We start from the raw sequence: 14,005 nt of genomic DNA on the forward strand, positions 1-14,005 counted from the left end.
GAATAATAGCTTCACTTTATCAAAGGCCTACTATGTGCAAGCCAACATAGCAGAAGCTTTGCCAATGTTAATTTAATCCATTCAGGACCCCAAAGAGGCCAAGACGATCTCCATGCTGCAAGAAACTAAGGAGCAGAGTCCTCTCTGTGCTGTAACTCACCAAACAGTGAGTCCCAGTGGCAGGTTCATGCTCAGCTCTCCTTACTCCTGCTTCCATTCTTTCCAATGTCCCAAGCCACTGCCTCCTCATTTTTAACAGGGTACAACTGAAAACTACCCCCTACCAATGAGCTGGCTTCTGTTTGCTCTTCAGCAATTGTGTAGAGGCTTAGAATTAGATGTCAGAAGCTGATCTGCTTGACCCTTTCCTTCAGGAAGGGAAGCCATCCATCCAGCTAAAAGGAAGTGCTGAGTCCTTCTATTGGAAGGAGATGAAAGGGAGCAGTGTAGCAGCCGCATCCTAACATTTACACACCTGACACCCGTCAGGCTCTCTCCTCTCAGCAGAGAATGACCCCAACTCTCTGTAGCCTTTCCTCTCACAAACTACTTTCCATACACTTTTGGATGAACTTTTTTGGAGCTCTTTTCTGGGTCTTTTGAAATGTCAAGAAGAAAACTGTACATAGTAACCATGACACTGATCAGCTGCTCTTTGTTGGCGAAGAAAGAGCCTCTTCTTAAAGAGATATCATTCTGCTGCAGTTTTCCCTGTAATGTTTGTAAGAATGAAAAGTTCCTTCTTTGGTACTGGGAACCTCAAAAAAGGAAGGTGAATAGGATGGGGTCTACCTCCAGCAGACTATCTGGGCCCCTCAGAACCTCTTCTAGGCAGCCAGCCATGTGTCAGTAATTACATTTTATTGTCTCTTGTCTCTGTGAACCTCCTTTCCTTATCTGTTTGGGTCAGATACCCTTCAAACACTTAATAAATCCAGTAGTGCTGATGATGGTGATAACAACAGTGTTTAAACAAAGTGCCCCTGAGCCAGGCCTGTGCTAGGCCCTCTATGTATCCTGTCCAGTGTCATTCCCATGATGACCCTGCAAAGTAGGCTCATTTCACAATCGAGGAAACAGACACAGAAAAGACCAAGATCAGACAGCCACAACAGAATAGAGCAAAACTTCCTCTTAGGTCTGTCTGTCTCCAAAGCCTGTATGCACTCACACAACCACACTGAGTAGCTGGCAATGATTGCTGTCAAACCTACATGAAATTTCCTCCTAGTACAGTCTGAGTCTTGCACTGTCCTACCTGGACACTGAAAACCAACATTTGCCATCTTTCTTTCCAGACCTGATACTCCAACAAAACTTCTCTAAATTTCTTGAATCCACAAAACATAACGTACTTCATTGCACACATTCATAAATAGCTAAACATGAGTCCTTTCACTTTCAGGGACAATGATACATCCAACCAAACGTTTTTAAAGTGAATTGGAATCTTAGGTAGTTTATTTGGCATGTTTCCCCAAAATGTTTAACCAAAAGGTTCAGAACCATTATACTTGACCTTATCCTCAACAATTTCTGGGCATTTTTTCAGCTCTGTTGGAATCCATTTATTGCATAGTTTATTTGTACACATTGATTCTTTCTCAAATGTTGATAGTTCCTATGAGAAGTACAGTATGTGTTTTAAATGATAACATTAATCAGAACTGTGGTTTCTATGTTTCTGTTTAGATAAGATGGGTTGAGTTTCATGTTGAAGGCCCGTGCAATCAGATACAGCATGAATACACCCCATTTTGAATGGTCAGTTAAGGCCCTTTTAAAAATTTCAAAGACTGTGACTGTGTCTTTGCCTGGCCTGTAGTTAGTGACAAGGGGAAAAGTAGATACAATGAATGTATCTAGATAGACCTTCAGTTAGCTCTTAAAATGCTGGGCAAGAAGTACAGTTGTAATGATTTCAGGATAACCAACAGCCTGTGCCATGAAATAATCAAGTGGAGGTGAACCCAAGTCAGAACTAGTCAAGGCCAGTGGGTCTCACATTGCCTTGTAATGTGAGTAATAGCAGTGGCAGGGGGAGTACTCAGGATTCTTAATAGTTGAAAATGGAGGCCAGGAGCCACATCTGCAGTCCTTTCTTATTTTTTTATTTAGAGACAGGGTCTTGCTAAGTCACTAAGTTGCCCAGGCTGGGCTCAAACATGCCATCCTCCTGTCTCAGCCTCCCAGAGTACTAGGATTGCAGGCATGTACCACCATGCCCAGCTAATAATTTTCAAAAGACAGGATCATTACGACTGTCATTTCCCTTTTGCCTCAGGCTCAGTATGACACTGTTACTGATCCTGAGTTTATTTAAAATGTTAATATTTTGTTCATCCTAGTGTTTTGTCTTCATTTTGATGTTTTAAAAATATTATTGGTGTGGATTACTAAGTTTTTTAGTGTCTCCTTGCATTTTGCACCTGAGGCAAGTATGTCACTCCTTCACACTAGCCCCAGTCCAGGTGGTGGGCTTTATACATGGAGACCAGAGTAGCAAAGGAAAGAAAGTGAGCAATGCGTGTACCTTATGGAAAAGTCATCCAAACCACACTTGTTAGTACCAAGGGTCTAGGGAAATTATTACAGCTTGTATCCTAAAGGCATTCCATCCTACGTGCTGCTGTAACAAAAAGAACTCAAAGTTTCTCAGGTTATAGAAAAAAGTATGAACACTTAGGAAGAGACAGGAAATTGTTAGTTCTCATACTTGAGTACACCTAAGCATTGCAGTTCTTCTGAGACAAGAGTTCTGGTGAGAAGTAAATCAGCCAGTTCTAACCAGTGACTGGCTAAGTATGAAGCAGCGGGTCCTCAGGCCACACTTGGGTGAATACTGCCATAGAGTCATCAAGATGCTCTTTACCAAACTGCAGCCAAAAGGGAGACATCCCTAAAGATTGGCATGAGAGATTTTGATTGAGAGACAGTAAACAAAACGAGTACAGACTGTGTGGTTCCATTTCTATAAAATCCTGGAAAAGGTGGTCTACCCTATTGTGACAGAAGGTAGGTCACTGGCTTCCCAGAGAAGATTTGGGATTACCAAGGCACATAAGGAAACCTCTGGGGATGATGGAAATGTTTATCTTGATTGTGATGATGGTTTTGGGAGAACACATAGGCCAAAACTAATTGAATTAAAAATATTAAATATGCAAAGTTTCATGTACTTCAATGATATCATGATAAAAATTTTTAAGGTGAGAAATATCTATGAATAATGTAATCTGTAATATATGAGAACAAGTTTGTGTGGTATATCATATATGTTTTAAATGTAGAACTTTAATTCTCATTGAAACAGAAATTAGTGATGTGAATTTAGGGGGAAAATGGAACCAGATTCTTAATAGTTGAAAATGGAGGTCTGGGGGCTGTAGCTCAGTGACCGAGCACTTGCCTAGCATGTGTAAGGTCCTAAGTTTAATCCTTGGCACCAGGTAGGAGAAAAAGGCCAAAAATGAAAATGGGCAATGGGATATTTGTAGAATCTTAAAGTTATGATGTGACATTATCAAATCGTCACACGAAATCATGCCACTTCCCTTCTTCCAGAGATAGAGCCTCAGCTCAGTTAGTCGTAGTCTGACCACATGGGCTATTTCTTTGGCTGTGATTGTGTTTGTATCTTTCTCTAAGAAGAGTGAGTGGTTTCCCCAGGTACCCCATGATGCCCAAAGAGAGAATACCAAGTTCTTTGAAAGTTTTCCATTACTATATCAAGCAGTAAGAGTTTTGTCTTTCATAGATGGTTGGTTCTGGAACTACAGAATGTCACAGTAACCTCTGGAATGTGCTAATGGCCTTCACTTTGTGTCCAGCCACCCTGGCTGGAAACTGGGTGCAAAGTTGAATGATACTTGAAATAGTAGCTACACTGTGGATGTGAGACTCCACTCCTGCTTGTTGCTCTGGATTGGGTCCCAGCCTTCCTTCCCAGTCTTACCTCTTACTCCAGACACAACAAAACAACAAAAGTGTATCCTCTGAAGCCTCGAAGCCCACAAACATGAATTATGTCCATCTCAAAATTATGTCTCTGCCCACCTATTTTGCTGTTGTTGTTGTTGTTTTGGTACTGGGGATCGAACTCGGGACCTTGCGCTTGCGAAGTAGGTGCCGGAACCACTGAGCTAAATCCCTGGAACCAATTTTTAAGCCAGCTAACTACTACTAATAATGAAAACAAGTGTCCTGTACTCCCGGAAGTCGTTGAGCTACTCTTCTTATCCTCCCTGTTGCCTTCAGAACACAGAAGTCTGTTCTTTTTTTTTTTTCCATTTAGTTTATTGGTACATTTTAGGTATACAGTACAGTTACATTCATCACTGGGGTCTTGTACCATTACATGAGAATCTTGGTTCTTATTTTTTTTCTCCTTCCCCTGCCCTCCCTTCACCCCCTCCACCCCTCCTTATTTGCAAAGACTTTGTTTCCATTTTTTTCCTTTTCTCATATTTTTTCTTTTCCCTTTTTTCCTTTCCCCTACCCCTCCCACTTCCCCTGCTCCTATAGACTTTTTCTTCCTATTACACCATATCAATTATACATTTTTTAGATTACAATATCAAGATCTAGGAGACACTAGCTTTTACCATGAACAGCTGTAGAATTTAGTCCAATACTTTTTCTCCAACTAGTGACAGGTTCATATGGCTTTTTCCTTTCCTCTGTTAAAATGATGACTTTGGGGGGTGGATCTTCCAATGCTGAACCAACACTGCCATCCCTATAATAAAACCACTTTCTACATACTGCCAGATCTGACTTCTAATAGTTTGTTTTGTTCCACAAATTTCTATCTATGTTCATACTTTTTTCTTCTATTATCTTTTTCCAGTTTTAGGATTAGCACAATGTTGATTTCCTAAAATGAGGGGAGAAGTATTCCTTCTTTTTTCTGCTTTAAATGTTGGATATAATTTATCAGTTAAAATGTATATGAGCCTGCTGTTGTCATATAGGTAGGTTTTCAAGCTAGAAGTATACTTTCTTTAATAGGTGCTATTCAAATTTTATATTTCCTCCAGAGTTAGTTTCATTAATTTGTCTTCCAAGGTACTTCTTAGAAGTTGTCAAATTTATTTCAAAACAGATTTTTGTATATGCTTTTTATATCCTTTTAAATTCTGTAAAATCTGTGGTAATGTCTCCCAGAAGTCTGTTCTTTAAGCTTCCATAGAATACCTTGAAAAATCTTTCATTGTGTTAAAATTACCTTTTTCATTTCCTTCCCCTTCCTTTATTCTGTTATTCCTAGTATCTTTAGGACAGAGATTTTGTCTTCCTCCTCTATATCCCCAGACCCGGTGCCAGGTATATGGTAAGAGCTTAAAAATGTTAATTGAATGAATCTGTTAATCAGCCAAGATCATATACACCAAGATCTTCTAAGATATCCACAAGGAAATATTCTTATACTCTAAATTACTTTACTAGATTAAATTTCATATGTACACTTGTATAGTAGACTAACAAATACTATACCAATAGATAGGTGAAGATGGTAAACCCTGATGTGTGGCTACTCTTTAATGAACTAACAAATGGAAAGATGAGCTTTAAGGCTAGCAGATAAAAGAGGCAGATATACTCAGACATTCCTCAAAACCACCTTTTCAGGGGCTGGGGATTTAGTTCAGTGGTTCTGCCATCTCCCTTGCAAGCACAAGGTCCCGAGTTTGATCCCTGGTACCAAAAAAAACCCCACCTTTTTCACCTGAGTTTTTCGATTTGTAATTTTTTTTTGTAATGCTTTGTTTGAATGAGTATTCTTTTTTTTTCCCCTGGTACCAGGAATTGAACTCAGGACCTTGTGCTTGCCGAGCAGGTGCAGCACCACTGAGCTAAACCCCTGGCCCCATGAATGAGTATTCTTAAGCAGAGAATTGCTTGTATTAATAACAATGCTTTTCTACCTATAGGTTTTTCTTCTCTAGATAGCATTCCTAAAACCTTTCTAAGAATCATTTTTTAGGCAGAAGTGCATATATGCCTAATATGTATGTGTATCTATGATATATGAATCCTTAAATTCAACCCCAGAACCTCAAAAAAAAATTTTTAAAGAATAATTAAACATATATATATATATATATATATATATATATCACTCTACTTGCCCCAGAGAACAACTGAAGGTGGATTATACATTATATGCTTACCCCAAACCAACAAAAATAAATTAGACTAAATGTATCTAGATAATCCAATAAATTAATTCTGTGGTGGAAATGTATGGGTTCTGTGCTAAGTACCAAGGGAAAGATTGCAGTGGAGCCCAGCCACCCATAGACGACGCGGACTTGTCTGTACCATGCTCTACACCTCCCTCAGCCTGCCTTCCCACTCTGTTCTTCCTGCTCAGAAGTAGCACATCGTGTACTGTGGCCAGAAGTAGCATCAGCAGAGCTGAGATCCCTGTGCCTGGCCTAGCCCTGACCCCGGGATGAAACTGTTCTTGGAAAACAGGAGTGCCAACTGAGAGATAGCAGTGCTGCTCCATGGATGACTGGGCTCAGGCTGCTGTCGGGACACTGGTCACGTGCTGTGAAAGAGTCCCTTGGGGCTCAGCCTGGCTCATTGATGGACCCCAGAGAGGCCACAAGAGTGAATAATGAGGCCACTGAGAGAGAAGGGTGGTGAAAATAAGGAACTTGTTCATTGTTCAATGCATGAATGTCTTTTGTTTGCCTTTCTGCGAATTTGACAAATTAGGTCAAATTTTACTAAGTATGTTGAATTTTCATTATGAGAAAAAATTTAAAAAGCAGGCACAGTGGCAAATGCCTATAATACCAGCTACTTGGAAGGCTGAGGCAGGAGGATCATTAGTTCTAGGCCAGCCTGAGGGACTTAGCAAAATGCTGTTTCAAAGTGGCCAAGAAAGAAGTAAAGAAAAAGAGGATGGAGGTGTAACTCTGTGATAGAACACTTGCCTAGCATGCTCAAGGGCCTGGATTTTTCCCCTGGCACTGAAGGAGAGGACAGGAGGGGAATGGAGGAGAGAGGAGGGGAAGAAGAGAGGAGGGGAAGAAGAGAGGAGGGGAGAGGGGAGAAGAAGAAGCGGGGAGGAAGAGTAGGGAAAGGAGAGAAGAGAAGAAAGGAAAGAGGAGGGGAGGGGAGGAAAGAAAGGAGAGGAGAGGGGAGGAGAGAGAGAAAGAACATCAGTTTCTGATGTTTCTATACTGGAACTTCTGATGAAGAAGTATATTCCAGTTCACCTATTTTTCCCTTTAAAATTAGGTGGTAAAAGGCAAAGAGACTGCTGAGTACTTCTACAGTCTCTGGAAGATAATTCTGTCACCTGTATTTCTGCAGTCCCATGTCAGTAAAGGGCACAGCCGATAAGCCAAATGGAAAAGGCTAGCCAGGCCTGGCGGACATGGCTGTAATCCCATCACTCAGGAGGCTGAGGCAGGGGAATACAGTGAGTTCAAGGCCAACCTGGGCTACAGAGTGAGTTCATGACCAGTCTGGAATACACAGTGAGATAAAAATAAATACATAAACAAACAAACAAAGGTAAACCCCTCTTGATGAGAATATTCTGCCACTCGTATTAATGGCAGTACACAGATACATTCTCAGTGGATTTTGAACTCACCATCATATTTGTCTGACAATACTCAGTACTTTATAGAACACTTTGAGAGATACTCTTCTTAGTCAATCTCACTAACAATTTTGCCAGCGACTTTTAATGTTGGGCATTCATTAGGTTTCTAAAATGACACCACCACTCATTCCTCCCCAGGAACACTTCTGTCTGATTACAGTCAGAATGACAAAGTTCTGAGTTGCAGAAAGATAAAGCAAATTACTGAAATCTTTGTTAAGTTTATCATCTTGGCTATCTTTTAGTGGCTTCTGTTTGTTTGACGTGTGTGGTTTTTAACAAGCAAGACAGCCTATGAAATAGAGGGCTTTCTTATGCCTTAACACTAATGAATTAATCCTGAAAGTAACCTGCTTATTTCTTTACATCTCCTCTACTTCTGGAGATAATCTAATTCCTGGCAGAAATCATGAACCCATTGTTATTCTGGTGTTATAAGTGTATCCAGTTAGATGGGGATAAATGGATTTTTTTAGATAAATTCCAATAATTTGTAAAAAAAAAAAAAGTTTTACATGGTTAACCTTTGCTATCTACAAGAGCCATTATGTGGAAATCTTTCAGCAATAGTAGTCAGAAGAAGTATCCTGGCTCATATTCTATTTTCATTCTTCATTAAAACTCCAACTGATCCTGACTTCCTTGAAGCCTCAATGTATTCTTTTAGACCTTGAATCCACACACATATTTGTACCTGCAGCTTTTACCTTTCAGTACCCATGAAGCGTTTCTACTTAATGAGCATGAATTGAGGGCCTCTTTTGGTACAAACTGTGTTTCTTGCACATTGAGAGAGAAACCAGTAGAAACAGGTCACAATTTCTGAAAATGAACTTCTAATATAATGGAGAAGACAGCAACATAAATCATTACAATTTAGTAGTATTTCAACTGCTGAACTAAAAGGTGTCAGTTCTAGGAACAAGGAAGAAATAGGTTCCCCACCCGGAAGTCTCAGGTCCTGCTTGATTCCCCTTGCTCATATCCTGTGTCCCATTCTTCAGCAAGCCCTGCTGGCTGTAACTTCAGCCTGTATACAGAAGGCTGCCACTTACCGATACAGCCTGTGCTGTGCTCCTCTCAGGCCAAGCAAGGCTTCCACCAACTCTCTTGGGGTACTGCCTCTTAGTTGATCTCCTGCTTCTTTCTGCCTTTTCCTTCCTGACCCCTCACCATCCCCCTTACTAGTTTAATAAGTTCTCATCAAAATGGTGATGTAATCTTGTTAAAACATAAGCGATAGCATGTCACTCTACTCAAAAACTTCCAATAGTCTACCAGCTTAGTCAAAGTAAAATCTCCACATCCATGAGACCCTCCCTACTTCAGCCCAACATTGCCTCTCTGTAAGTTCTGTTTCTGCTGTTTTCCTTCTCATTACTCAGTTCCACTAGTGTTTCCTGAGGGAAGCATCCTGGGCATGCTCCTGCCTCAGGGCCTTTGCGCTAGTTGTTTCTTCCTCTACAGTGTAACTTCCTCAGAAAAGGCCATGTTAGCTCCCTCCCTTCTTCCTTCTCAGTGATGCCCTCCCTTGCCATCTCATTTTCAACATCAGCTTCTGCTCTCCAATTTTTCTGTCCCCTTTCTCTGCCTTACTTTTCTGGTTGGCACTTACTGCTACCTAGCATACTATCTATTTTATATATTTCTCTTGTTTGTCATGCCTGCCCTCTGCTAGAATGTAGGCATGACATGGATAACCATGACAAGGACAGTGGTTGGTGTCTTTTACTGATGCTTTGTCCCACATGTCTAGAAGAGTACCTGGTATCCAGTAGGTTATCAGTTACTATTTCTAGAAGAAATGATTAGGGACTTGGACAAGTCCTGGTAACTCTACCAATTCAAAGAGGATTACTAAGAGGCCTGGACAGAAATCTCTTGTGTGGTAGGATGATCTTGCTGGTTGACAGTTTCATCTTAAAAGATTCAATAAGGTTAATCCCAGAGGCCTCCCATCTGGCCTGTTAGCTGACAGGGAGGTTTCTCCTGTCTGGAGTCTTGCCCTCCCGAGAAAACACTGAACAGAGAGGAAGGAAATTCCCCAGTCATGTAGCTTCAGAGAAAGCCAAAGAGGAATGAGAACAGAAGGTAGAGTTGGGAAAGAATTTATGACTGCAATTTCACTCCCTGCTGTTAATCAAACCTTCTTTCTGTCAATCTGTCCTGTGTTCATTGGCTAGGAGTTAAATGAGATTATTCAAACTATTTCTTTAATAAATCGGTTTGTGCTTTACCTAATTTCACAAGAACATTAAGGGAACATAGTTTGCCGAGTGAGGAAAATAGGATTGCAAATGAGAAACTGCCTGCTGCCATTGGAGAATAACCCACAACTCTCTTTGATAGGACCATAACCTCTGTGGGATTTGTACCATGATGGTAGGACCAACCAGTTTTAAGACTCTCAAGTACTGTGTGTCTTTGGATGTGGTGGCACTGGTGTGATGTTGCCTCAGCTTATCTGCACTTAAGTATGTGCATTGCTTTGATCCATTTTCAGCGGGTGGGGGAAGACTGGTTTAAAATGTTGCTTCCTACTAAAAATGAGGTTACAAGCTGGGAAGAAACAGTTGCGCATGCTAATCATTCCCAAATCTGGATATATTTCAGGGTGTTTTGACAGTTTTCCCTCATAACATCTGTACTTAAGAAGCCTCACTACTGTTGGTAAAGTATTGACTTGATTTCTCTGCTCACATCCGGGCCACTGCATGGTTCAGCCCTGCTCTTCTCAAGAGCTCCCGCCAAGCGCTGCCCTGCAGGCCTTTCCATCCTCCATGAGTGTGAGCTTACACAGCCATTCGTCTCCAAGTGGTTCTGTGCACCGTCACTGACAACTCCCCTCGCATCTCATACACACTGGGCTGCTCCCCTACTAAAATTCCCCCAGCCACGTGTTATACATTTCTTTCCTCTACCATGCTCCCAGCTATTTTGTGCTGTTTTGATGTGTCTGTTTGCATAGCACTGTCAGATTCTGTGCATGAAAGGTGTGCTGTTGACGTGAATGGTTTTAAAAATGTTTCTTTAAAGAACCTACCTCAGTGATCAGCAGGAAAATAGAAACTTGAAACTGGAGTGGTGAAAGTCAGGAACTTCTCCCTGAATCTTTGTCAGAGGGGGATTTAACATACATTGACAAGGAAAAGAAACCCATTAAAATGTGAGCATGATCTCTACCAATATAAAGGATATGAGAGTCTGTCCTAAAAAAATCCAATGAAAGTAGGCAATGATGACATATAAGAGATGGGATCTTAGCATAAAATGAAAGGCTTAAAAGTACAAATATACATTAAAAAGAAGGTACATTCATGCAGAACTCAAGTAAATGTAGTTGTTAGCTTTTCCTTTGTCACCAAGTGTTAGTGCAACAAGAGACCCACCCAGAATTGAGAACAGTGGAAAATGGTACTGGGCTGCCCACTCTCTGCTTTCTGGAAGACTGAGTGGACTCTACCAGCCATTGCATTGCCATCAGATTTGCCTGATCACTCTCCTAGACAAAGGATTATTTAGGATTTTTTTTCCCTTAACCAGATAAGAAAACCCCAAGGCCTGCAGCTCCTCCCCTGGACAATAGTAGCAAAGTAGAAAAGGAAGACAAACTAAAAAGTAATGTGAGACCAGAAAAGAAAAGACAGAGAGCATTCTATGATAGGAAAGAATTTAGAAAATTCATTCTTAGCAAAAGTGCCATACAGACTGTCTACCTCTTTTCGACCATTTCTTCAAAGGATGAATTTGGCGCTTTAGACTGGAGAAACAGTTTAACTTCTGGTTGCTTTTCCAGTCTTTTCCCCAAGTTTCCTATGTAACTGTAGATATTATAAAGACAGGGTTTGAGAACATGTGTAGTATTTGCTTCTCAGAGTCTGACTGGGGCCAAGATATGTTGGTAAGATGCACTTCTCTGCAATTTTTTTTTCTTTAATCCTCTAACAAAGACTGGCCCTAACTTTGCATGCATTCCTTATGTTATCTCAGTGTCTTTGCCAATCTTTCACATGCTGTCTTTGGCTAGTGTTGCCCTTAAAAGATAACTGAAAAAATGTGCTCTTTAGTTTGTTTAGTAGCTGAAGAAAAACTGATACAACTGAGGTTGGCTTTATCAGCACAAGTATTTTTTGGATGGCTTGGTCTCTCTGTGCTCCCTTCCTAGTCCCCTGTGAAACTGGAGATTTCCAATTCTTCCAACATGTCAATTTATTTTGGACAGTTTTTTAGTTAACGAGTCCAAATATTATTTCACAGGCATTATTTCATGTGCTAGTACTCAAATGAAACTTTTATATTGCTATTTTCCTCTTAAAGACAAGAAATCATATTTTTCTTTTAAAAAATAAACATTTCATGGGCAACTTGGACTATAGACCCTTAAGATTTTTGTAGTTCTGGATTTCTCTAACAAAGCCATTTAGCCTAGTCATACATGTTTAAAAATAAAAATCAATTATATAAGCATTCCAAACCTCTTTCTGTCACCTCTCAATATTCATGTCCTGGATTTGAAGTCTTGTCCACTCTTTTCTTTGCTTCCTCATTCTCAGATTCTTGTGCCCTCTGCTCCAAATTGCTGTAGGATTCCATTTAAATCCTACCAGGTTCTTTTTACAGCAGAAATATGACTTCTGAGGTCATTGCTAGACTACCCCTGCTGCCTAATATGTGAAAATGTCCTCATCACACCCCCAATTATTTTTAAAGTTACTCTTCAGAATTTAAAAGAAAGGAACAGAACCCTGAAAATAGAAATGCTAGAACTTGCTCTTTTCCTTTTATCTTTCATAGGAATGGCATTTTTAAACACAAGCTTATGTCAGACATTGAACAGTCTCCACACGGGAATGAATGTTTTGATTAAAAGTTATTTAATATCTCTGGTTCCTTGGAATTCTGCCCAAACTGGAGATATTATTAGCTACAGGTCTTGTGCCTTCTTTGACTAGATAGAAAATGGCTCAAAATATAGAGGGAATAGATAACATTCTCAAAATAGTTGCTTGACTGTGCAGGTGTATATATCACAGAGGATACAAATTGGGAAAGAATTTGAAGAGGAAATGGGTCAAAGCAGCACCTTTCTATATGCCATCTATATGCCACCATTGTGTTCACAGATGCTCAGCCTGTATGTTGGAATCGGGTTTAGGATATTTCATTTGTATGGCAGACCATAAGAAAAGAATTTTGTGTAGTTTGTGTATCATTTTCTTAATTTGCATTTGTATTTAGATCAACACAAGTTAAACAAAAGACATTTAGGCAAGTTGGTAGTTAAAATATGATCTTTAACTGCTTTCAGTGTAAAATAATGGGGACAGATTCTCATAGCAACTAAATGAGAATACAAAGGAAAAAAGAAAAATGTGTTCCAAGATCCATATAGAATTTTGGCTCAATGAGTTATTTTAGCCTTAGAGGTAGTATTTTTCTCAGAATGAACCTCTTTTCTTTAATTTTAATTTTTTGGAGCAAAATATCTACAGACCATTAAATTATTTTTCCAGGTTTCCCACAGCATTTCATGCATTTAGATATTGATGTGACATAGTTAGAAGTTGGGCCCTCCAGACCTGTACTGTGTCATGGCCTTGTGCTGCTATCATCACAAGATTTCATTTTTTCCAACCCCCAAGGTCCTGTCTGTACTAGTTTACAGGTCATCTGGATGGTAACTCCTATGTGTTCAATGGCGTGAGTGGAATTGCGGTCACCATGGCAACCAAACTAGCTCCAATTTTGAAACCTCATATGCTGTATCATAAAATTAGATAACAGAATTGACATCTAGGTACATGTCTGTCATATAAATTAAGCTCTGAGAATGATTTTCTTTACAGTCATGTGCCTTAATATGGAAATAGAAGGCACCAGTTACAACAGTTTCATGCATATACATAGTATTCCACATTTAGGTACAGAATTTCCCAAATTCTTTATAGTATCGAATCTCACATATTGTCATATTATTTGCACTGTGCCAAATTCATAGTAGCTTTATTTTATGATCAGGATGAAGTATATAGCAAAGCTTCATCAGATATCTGATATAAATAGGATTATGAATAATAGAAGACTCAGCCTATAAAAAATATAAAATTCAAACCATTCTTGGCTTTACTGGGTGCTATTATTTATGCTGATTGGAAGTAAGACTGAGCACAGAATATTCCGAAGCTAACTAAATCAGAATCCCAAAGATAAGACATGCTTCCCTTTCATTTATATGTTTATGCATATTTTTACACATATTATTCCAGAATCCAAGAATCTTTGATAACATCTTTATTTCAAAAAGATTCTAACCATGAAGACTAATACATTCATCAACTTTGAGCCCTAGGTTTTCTTTTATAATTCAGAAATATTTTA

General features: G+C 39.6%; 1 protein-coding gene across 7 annotated transcripts in view; it reads left to right on the forward strand.

Moving 5' to 3' along the window:
• Rhobtb1 (Rho related BTB domain containing 1) overlaps nucleotides 1–14,005 on the forward strand; it is a 131,492-nt gene that overhangs the window by 86,193 nt on the left and 31,294 nt on the right. Inside the window, exon 5 of one of the 7 annotated variants that reach the window (XM_087185514.1) lies at nucleotides 10,241–10,297. The exons of the other annotated variants lie outside the window; for them this stretch is intronic. The gene's annotated coding sequence lies outside the window, so the exon portion shown is untranslated. The remainder of the gene's footprint in view (nucleotides 1–10,240; nucleotides 10,298–14,005) is intronic. 7 annotated transcript variants of the gene reach the window in all.

The sequence above is a fragment of the Heterocephalus glaber genome, unplaced genomic scaffold (assembly GCF_053883595.1).
Source record: "Heterocephalus glaber isolate CG9 unplaced genomic scaffold, H.glaber_assembly_v1.0 deba00001497, whole genome shotgun sequence".
NCBI classification, from domain to species: Eukaryota; Metazoa; Chordata; class Mammalia; order Rodentia; family Bathyergidae; genus Heterocephalus; species Heterocephalus glaber.